This window comes from Hippocampus comes, unplaced genomic scaffold, assembly GCF_001891065.2.
Source record: "Hippocampus comes isolate QL1 unplaced genomic scaffold, H_comes_QL1_v1.1 scaffold40, whole genome shotgun sequence".
Lineage (NCBI taxonomy): Eukaryota > Metazoa > Chordata > Actinopteri > Syngnathiformes > Syngnathidae > Hippocampus > Hippocampus comes.
In genome coordinates, this window is record NW_017842058.1 from 1,437,503 (window position 1) to 1,444,845 (window position 7,343).

The 7,343-nt window shown below is 42.5% G+C and overlaps 1 protein-coding gene across 2 annotated transcripts in view; it reads left to right on the forward strand.

Annotated features, from left to right (window-relative positions):
* The first annotated feature begins 3,439 nt into the window (after positions 1–3,439).
* LOC109510668 (potassium voltage-gated channel subfamily D member 3-like) overlaps positions 3,440–7,343 on the forward strand; it is a 64,820-nt gene continuing 60,916 nt past the window's right edge. The window contains exon 1 of one of the 2 annotated variants that reach the window (XM_019861160.1): positions 3,440–3,904. The gene's annotated coding sequence lies outside the window, so the exon portion shown is untranslated. The remainder of the gene's footprint in view (positions 3,905–7,343) is intronic. The other variant, XM_019861159.1, reaches the window with a different exon arrangement.

A 7,343-nucleotide genomic window follows, 5' to 3' on the forward strand; every position in this document is an offset into this window, starting at 1 on the left:
AGAGAGATTTTCTCTGCAACCTAAACCAACAACTTGGAAACCCTCGTGATGTTGCGGGTCCAAATTGTCTGTTAAAATTAGCTTTTTGGAGACTCATTTATTATATAGAACCACTTAAATCTGCTTTTGGAAAGTGGAACACGAAATGTTTGTCTTCTTTATAATGCTCTGTAACAGTGTAAATAATTATGCTTGGAAAAATCTTCAATTTGATGTGTGTTTTTGGTCTGCTCCCAAGATACTGACTTGTAGGTGAAGGCAAGTGGCAAGTCCGGAGACAGATAGCACCAATTTTAAAAAACATATCCTGCTGATGATGTGAACTTTTCTTGCTGATCTTTTCACTGGCACCCAACCAGACCACGCCCGACCAGACCATGCTGTGTGGAGCGGCGTGTGCCGATGCATTGTTATCAGATTAATCTTGTTTTGGCGCGTTATAAATATAGCAACTGGGTCGGAGGGGTGAAAAGCTTATTTTGTTCACCTGTTCCCTCTCCCGTGTCAGTGCAAGGATTCATTGTATTCAATTTGTTTTGACTTTACCGCTCCCCCCGATGCCAATAGCATATCTGATTAACCAGTCAGCCGTGTTGGGCTTCATCTGGCACAGCATTCATCATCTTTGGAAGTGGAGACAGAGGCTATTCACGCACTGAAGAAAAGCAATGATTGCAAATTGCAGAAGAGGCTCTGCGGAAAGGCTTTGAAGACTCTGTGTTTGCTCGCGGAGTGCCTCCACTGGAGCCAAGCACTTCAAAATAACGAACAGAGAAAATCCCTCCCATTCCAAAGGAATAATCATCTAAAGGTCTCATTTTCAAAACTTCCAGCGAGAATCACCCAAATTGAAAACGAGACATCCTACTCCAGAAAAATTGTCAGAAATGAGCATAGTGTCAAATAGTGTGCGTTCATGGGGCGGCTGCGTTTTCTTATGTTCACATTTGGCTTTTATCGGTGACAGCCTGATCAAAACACTCAACTCCATGCAGGGAAACCTTTCATATATGGTACATTTAGTTTATCAAAGAGGACATATAGGGCTCTATTTTAATAGACAGATGAATGTTCACTCAATGTAAATACTGTCACATCTTCATTTTCGTGCTGGGGCACGATCATTTTCAGATCACACGTCTTCTGTTACACACCCACAGCGCACCTGACAGTTTGTGGACAGAGAGTAGACTAGATCCGAGTCAATATAAAAGCAGGTCAAAGTTGTGGTGCAGGTGGTGTAACACGATTGATTTTGGTGGATTTGACCGAGATGCAGGCGGACAGATTCTGAGCTCCGTGGATGTGTGTGGTGGGCGTCAGTGTATTTCGATCATAAATATAAAGGGCATTGGAATAATCCCTTTGATTCATTGAAGAAATCAATTGATTGAACTAATTCCTATTGTTATCTTAAAATATATTTTTGATAGTGCCCACTTGACCGTGACACAACTATGGGCGGAGGTGGGCGTTGTCACACACGGATGCACGAACAGCGGTGGAAGGCTGTCTCCATATGCTCACTGTACAGCGGCCAACTTTACATCATCCACAAGTGGAGATCTTCGTACAGTTCCTTTAAAATGTACATTGTACGCACCGATCTTCTTACAGCGAGTCCATCCACCGAGGAGATTACATGTCTCACCTTCATTGAATTTAAAGAGAAGGAGGGGAGCTGCTACCTTAAAACGGGAAACAAGCTGGCTATGTTCACCCTGTCTATTTATATGTCTATCTAGCTATCTATCTAGCTATTGATTTGTATGAGGTGTTGCCTTCAAGGATAGTTCGAAAACATCCATCCATTAATCTATCTATCTATCCATCCATCTCTGCAGCATGGTGAACAAATGGTTACCTACCTCATAGTTCTTGTGCTTTGGATTTGAATTGTGGTGCTCAGATTTCCTCCGGCATTCCAAAACCATGCATATTAAACAACCAAAGGACAGAAAAACTAGGCAAATATGTAAAAATCCTCTTGATTTTTTTGTTGTTGTTGTTTGTTTGGATTTTTTTAAAACCTATTTGGGATGGAAGTCACTGAGGGTGTAGCGGTACACTTGCCTGACTTGTGTGCAGGTAACGTGGGATCAGTTCCCAATCGGTGACGATGTGGATGTAAATGTGAATGGTTGTTTGGATATGTGCCCTGCGACTGACTGGCAACCAATTTGGGGTGTAGTCCACTTTCCGCCCGAAGTCAGCTGGGATAGGCTCCACAACCCCCCGTGACCCTGTTCAGGAAAAGCGGTGTTGAAAATGGATGTCTGGTATTTGGTATGAAGTAATTAAAGTATTCAAGAGTAATAACAGTATTAGCAGTTAACATTACTTTAATATTAGGTTACTTGGATTATGTGACTAAATACATTTTATAATTTATAACAGGTAAGTAGTAACTGTATCGGAAAGAATTAAAAAAAAAAAAAAGCTAGTAACTGTATCGGAACGCATAAAAAAAAAAAATGGTGAGAAATGAGCACAAGCTCTGGTCTCAATGCCCGGAAATCTTCCATGATTTGCCAGAAGCTAATTTGAAGGTCTCAAAGCACTGAGCATCAATGGCCCTTCTGTCTTATGACACTGCTGCCTCTCTCGCATTTATTTGCTTTTGCTCCTGGAACACACACAAGGCCATCCATTCAAAGGCAAGCATTATCCCTCTGAGACTAGAGCATTCACCTGAGGTCCTTGGCTCGCTCGCTACTGCCTGCCTGGGATTGAAGTGAGAGACTTCAGGCATTGCCCACTTTTAACTTGATGATGAAAGCTTCATAGAACAATCCTGAGGGGGGCTGGCCCTTGGGTGATGTGGGGGTAGAATTTCATTCTTGTACGAAAAAACCCATAACTTTCAAATTTCAAAAGCAAGATTAAACAAGTTGCGTTTTCTTACATTAGGGACCTAATCAGAGTCCGCCATTGACTCAAAAATACAGTCGTATTTGACTTTCAAGTGAGCCGACCTCAGGGTTTTTCAAGATGCGAGCCATCACCAAGGCTGGACTAGCACTCAAAAATGACCCTGGCATTTTTGGCTGAGACCAGCCCGCGTGCACGTGAATGTTTCAGAGTTAATATCTGAATTGCCACATTTTTTTTTGGACCAAAACAACTGGCAGTGTAGCTTTCCTTTAATAAAGACAGAAATAGGAATCCAAACTAAATGAGTCTCCTTTGTTCGTTTTTAGAGAAAACGTGCATTAAATTGTTAAAATTAATTGATGTTTCTTAGAACGCCGTAAATCTACCCTTTTGCTTTCGTCAAATGCATTTTATGGAATTCATAGTTGACATGACCTAAAACTGCCTGCCCCAAAACCACAAACAAGTTTACCTGAACTGCACTCTCAAAAATAAAAATCTTCCAAAACGGCCCGGCTTTGTTTAAAAACACCTTATAGATGAAGTACAAGCGGTGTCTCTCCCGTTCTGTTCTGCTAACTTGTTGAATGTATCGAAAGTGACAGTGTAATTTGTGCCACATCGGACTGTGTCGTGAGGAGGTGGAGGCTTGATGACACCTTCAGGCATAGAAAGAAGCGCATACACATACACTTTGAGCAAAAGCAGGCTTCAGAAAAGCGCAGCGTGCTCTTCGCTTTGCACTCATCGACACACACAGACACACACACACAATAAAAATAAAATCAAGAAGTCAGGGTGGAGACGGCACACCAATCCTGCCCTCCCCACCGGACAGACGATAGTAGCCTCTCTCTTTGTCTCTCTCCATCCATCCAGCAGCCTGGATGCGCTCTGCTCCTCGGCGAAGGAGGAAGCTGTCGATCCGTCCGCAGAGGAGGTGCTGCCCGCCGCTTCTTTTCGCTGGATGGACCGCCGTCTAGGCGCTTTTCGTCCCGGCTCGGATTTGACGCCTATCCACTTTTTGACGGTGAGATAATCGCTTTTTTTAATACCAGACAAGGTGTCTGTCTGAGCGCGCGTTAAGGTGATGGGGAAAGTTTACATTTTGACAACTGGATTTTTTTAAAAATGCTATCATTTATTTCTTCTTCTTTTTTTTACCCACAAAGATGACCAAAGCAAATGGTTTCTGCATCGGAAATGCTTATTTATATTTACATCAAGCCTCAACAGGTTGTGAACCTTAACTGAATTGCCACGAGTCAAAAAGAACATTTTCTTGAAAAACTAAACAAAACACAAGTGGCAGCACGTTAGTGGAGCGGTTAGCACGTCTGCCTCACAGTAGAGACGTTCTGGTTTCAAATCTCAGTCCTTCCAGTGAGGAGTTTGCCTGTTCTGCATTGTGCTTGCAAATGGGACTTAAGGTTTAGCCATCCACAAATGGGGCAGAACTGCCAGTTCATGGTTACAACGTCTGCCACACAGTCACGAGGTTCTGGTGTTTTACCCGGTTTTCTCCGGGTACGTCCTCCCACATTTAAAAAAAAAAACTTCAAAATAACGAACAGAGAAAATCCCTCCCATTCCAAAGGAATAATCATCTAAAGGTCTCATTTTCAAAACTTCCAGCGAGAATCACCCAAATTGAAAACGAGACATCCTACTCCAGAAAAATTGTCAGAAATGAGCATAGTGTCAAATAGTGTGCGTTCATGGGGCGGCTGCGTTTTCTTATGTTCACATTTGGCTTTTATCGGTGACAGCCTGATCAAAACACTCAACTCCATGCAGGGAAACCTTTCATATATGGTACATTTAGTTTATCAAAGAGGACATATAGGGCTCTATTTTAATAGACAGATGAATGTTCACTCAATGTAAATACTGTCACATCTTCATTTTCGTGCTGGGGCACGATCATTTTCAGATCACACGTCTTCTGTTACACACCCACAGCGCACCTGACAGTTTGTGGACAGAGAGTAGACTAGATCCGAGTCAATATAAAAGCAGGTCAAAGTTGTGGTGCAGGTGGTGTAACACGATTGATTTTGGTGGATTTGACCGAGATGCAGGCGGACAGATTCTGAGCTCCGTGGATGTGTGTGGTGGGCGTCAGTGTATTTCGATCATAAATATAAAGGGCATTGGAATAATCCCTTTGATTCATTGAAGAAATCAATTGATTGAACTAATTCCTATTGTTATCTTAAAATATATTTTTGATAGTGCCCACTTGACCGTGACACAACTATGGGCGGAGGTGGGCGTTGTCACACACGGATGCACGAACAGCGGTGGAAGGCTGTCTCCATATGCTCACTGTACAGCGGCCAACTTTACATCATCCACAAGTGGAGATCTTCGTACAGTTCCTTTAAAATGTACATTGTACGCACCGATCTTCTTACAGCGAGTCCATCCACCGAGGAGATTACATGTCTCACCTTCATTGAATTTAAAGAGAAGGAGGGGAGCTGCTACCTTAAAACGGGAAACAAGCTGGCTATGTTCACCCTGTCTATTTATATGTCTATCTAGCTATCTATCTAGCTATTGATTTGTATGAGGTGTTGCCTTCAAGGATAGTTCGAAAACATCCATCCATTAATCTATCTATCTATCCATCCATCTCTGCAGCATGGTGAACAAATGGTTACCTACCTCATAGTTCTTGTGCTTTGGATTTGAATTGTGGTGCTCAGATTTCCTCCGGCATTCCAAAACCATGCATATTAAACAACCAAAGGACAGAAAAACTAGGCAAATATGTAAAAATCCTCTTGATTTTTTTGTTGTTGTTGTTTGTTTGGATTTTTTTAAAACCTATTTGGGATGGAAGTCACTGACGGTGTCGCGGTACACTTGCCTGACTTGTGTGCAGGTAACGTGGGATCGGTTCCCAATCGGTGACGATGTGGATGTAAATGTGAATGGTTGTTTGGATATGTGCCCTGCGACTGACTGGCAACCAATTTGGGGTGTAGTCCACTTTCCGCCCGAAGTCAACTGGGATAGGCTCCACAACCCCCCGTGACCCTGTTCAGGAAAAGCGGTGTTGAAAATGGATGTCTGGTATTTGTGATGAAGTAATTAAAGTATTCAAGAGTAATAACTGTATTAGCAGTTAACATGACTTTAATATTAGGTTACTTGGATTATGTGACTAAATACATTTTATAATTTATAACAGGTAACTAGTAACTGTATCGGAACGCATAAAAAAAAAAAATGGTGAGAAATGAGCACAAGCTCTGGTCTCAATGCCCGGAAATCTTCCATGATTTGCCAGAAGCTAATTTGAAGGTCTCAAAGCACTGAGCATCAATGGCCCTTCTGTCTTATGACACTGCTGCCTCTCTCGCATTTATTTGCTTTTGCTCCTGGAACACACACAAGGCCATCCATTCAAAGGCAAGCATTATCCCTCTGAGACTAGAGCATTCACCTGAGGTCCTTGGCTCGCTCGCTACTGCCTGCCTGGGATTGAAGTGAGAGACTTCAGGCATTGCCCACTTTTAACTTGATGATGAAAGCTTCATAGAACAATCCTGAGGGGGGCTGGCCCTTGGGTGATGTGGGGGTAGAATTTCATTCTTGTACGAAAAAACCCATAACTTTCAAATTTCAAAAGCAAGATTAAACAAGTTGCGTTTTCTTACATTAGGGACCTAATCAGAGTCCGCCATTGACTCAAAAATACAGTCGTATTTGACTTTCAAGTGAGCCGACCTCAGGGTTTTTCAAGATGCGAGCCATCACCAAGGCTGGACTAGCACTCAAAAATGACCCTGGCATTTTTGGCTGAGACCAGCCCGCGTGCACGTGAATGTTTCAGAGTTAATATCTGAATTGCCACATTTTTTTTTGGACCAAAACAACTGGCAGTGTAGCTTTCCTTTAATAAAGACAGAAATAGGAATCCAAACTAAATGAGTCTCCTTTGTTCGTTTTTAGAGAAAACGTGCATTAAATTGTTAAAATTAATTGATGTTTCTTAGAACGCCGTAAATCTACCCTTTTGCTTTCGTCAAATGCATTTTATGGAATTCATAGTTGACATGACCTAAAACTGCCTGCCCCAAAACCACAAACAAATTTACCTGAACTGCACTCTCAAAAATAAAAATCTTCCAAAACGGCCCGGCTTTGTTTAAAAACACCTTATAGATGAAGTACAAGCGGTGTCTCTCCCGTTCTGTTCTGCTAACTTGTTGAATGTATCGAAAGTGACAGTGTAATTTGTGCCACATCGGACTGTGTCGTGAGGAGGTGGAGGCTTGATGACACCTTCAGGCATAGAAAGAAGCGCATACACATACACTTTGAGCAAAAGCAGGCTTCAGAAAAGCGCAGCGTGCTCTTCGCTTTGCACTCATCGACACACACAGACACACACACACAATAAAAATAAAAGCAAGAAGTCAGGGTGGAGACGGCCCACCAATCCTCCCCTCCCCACC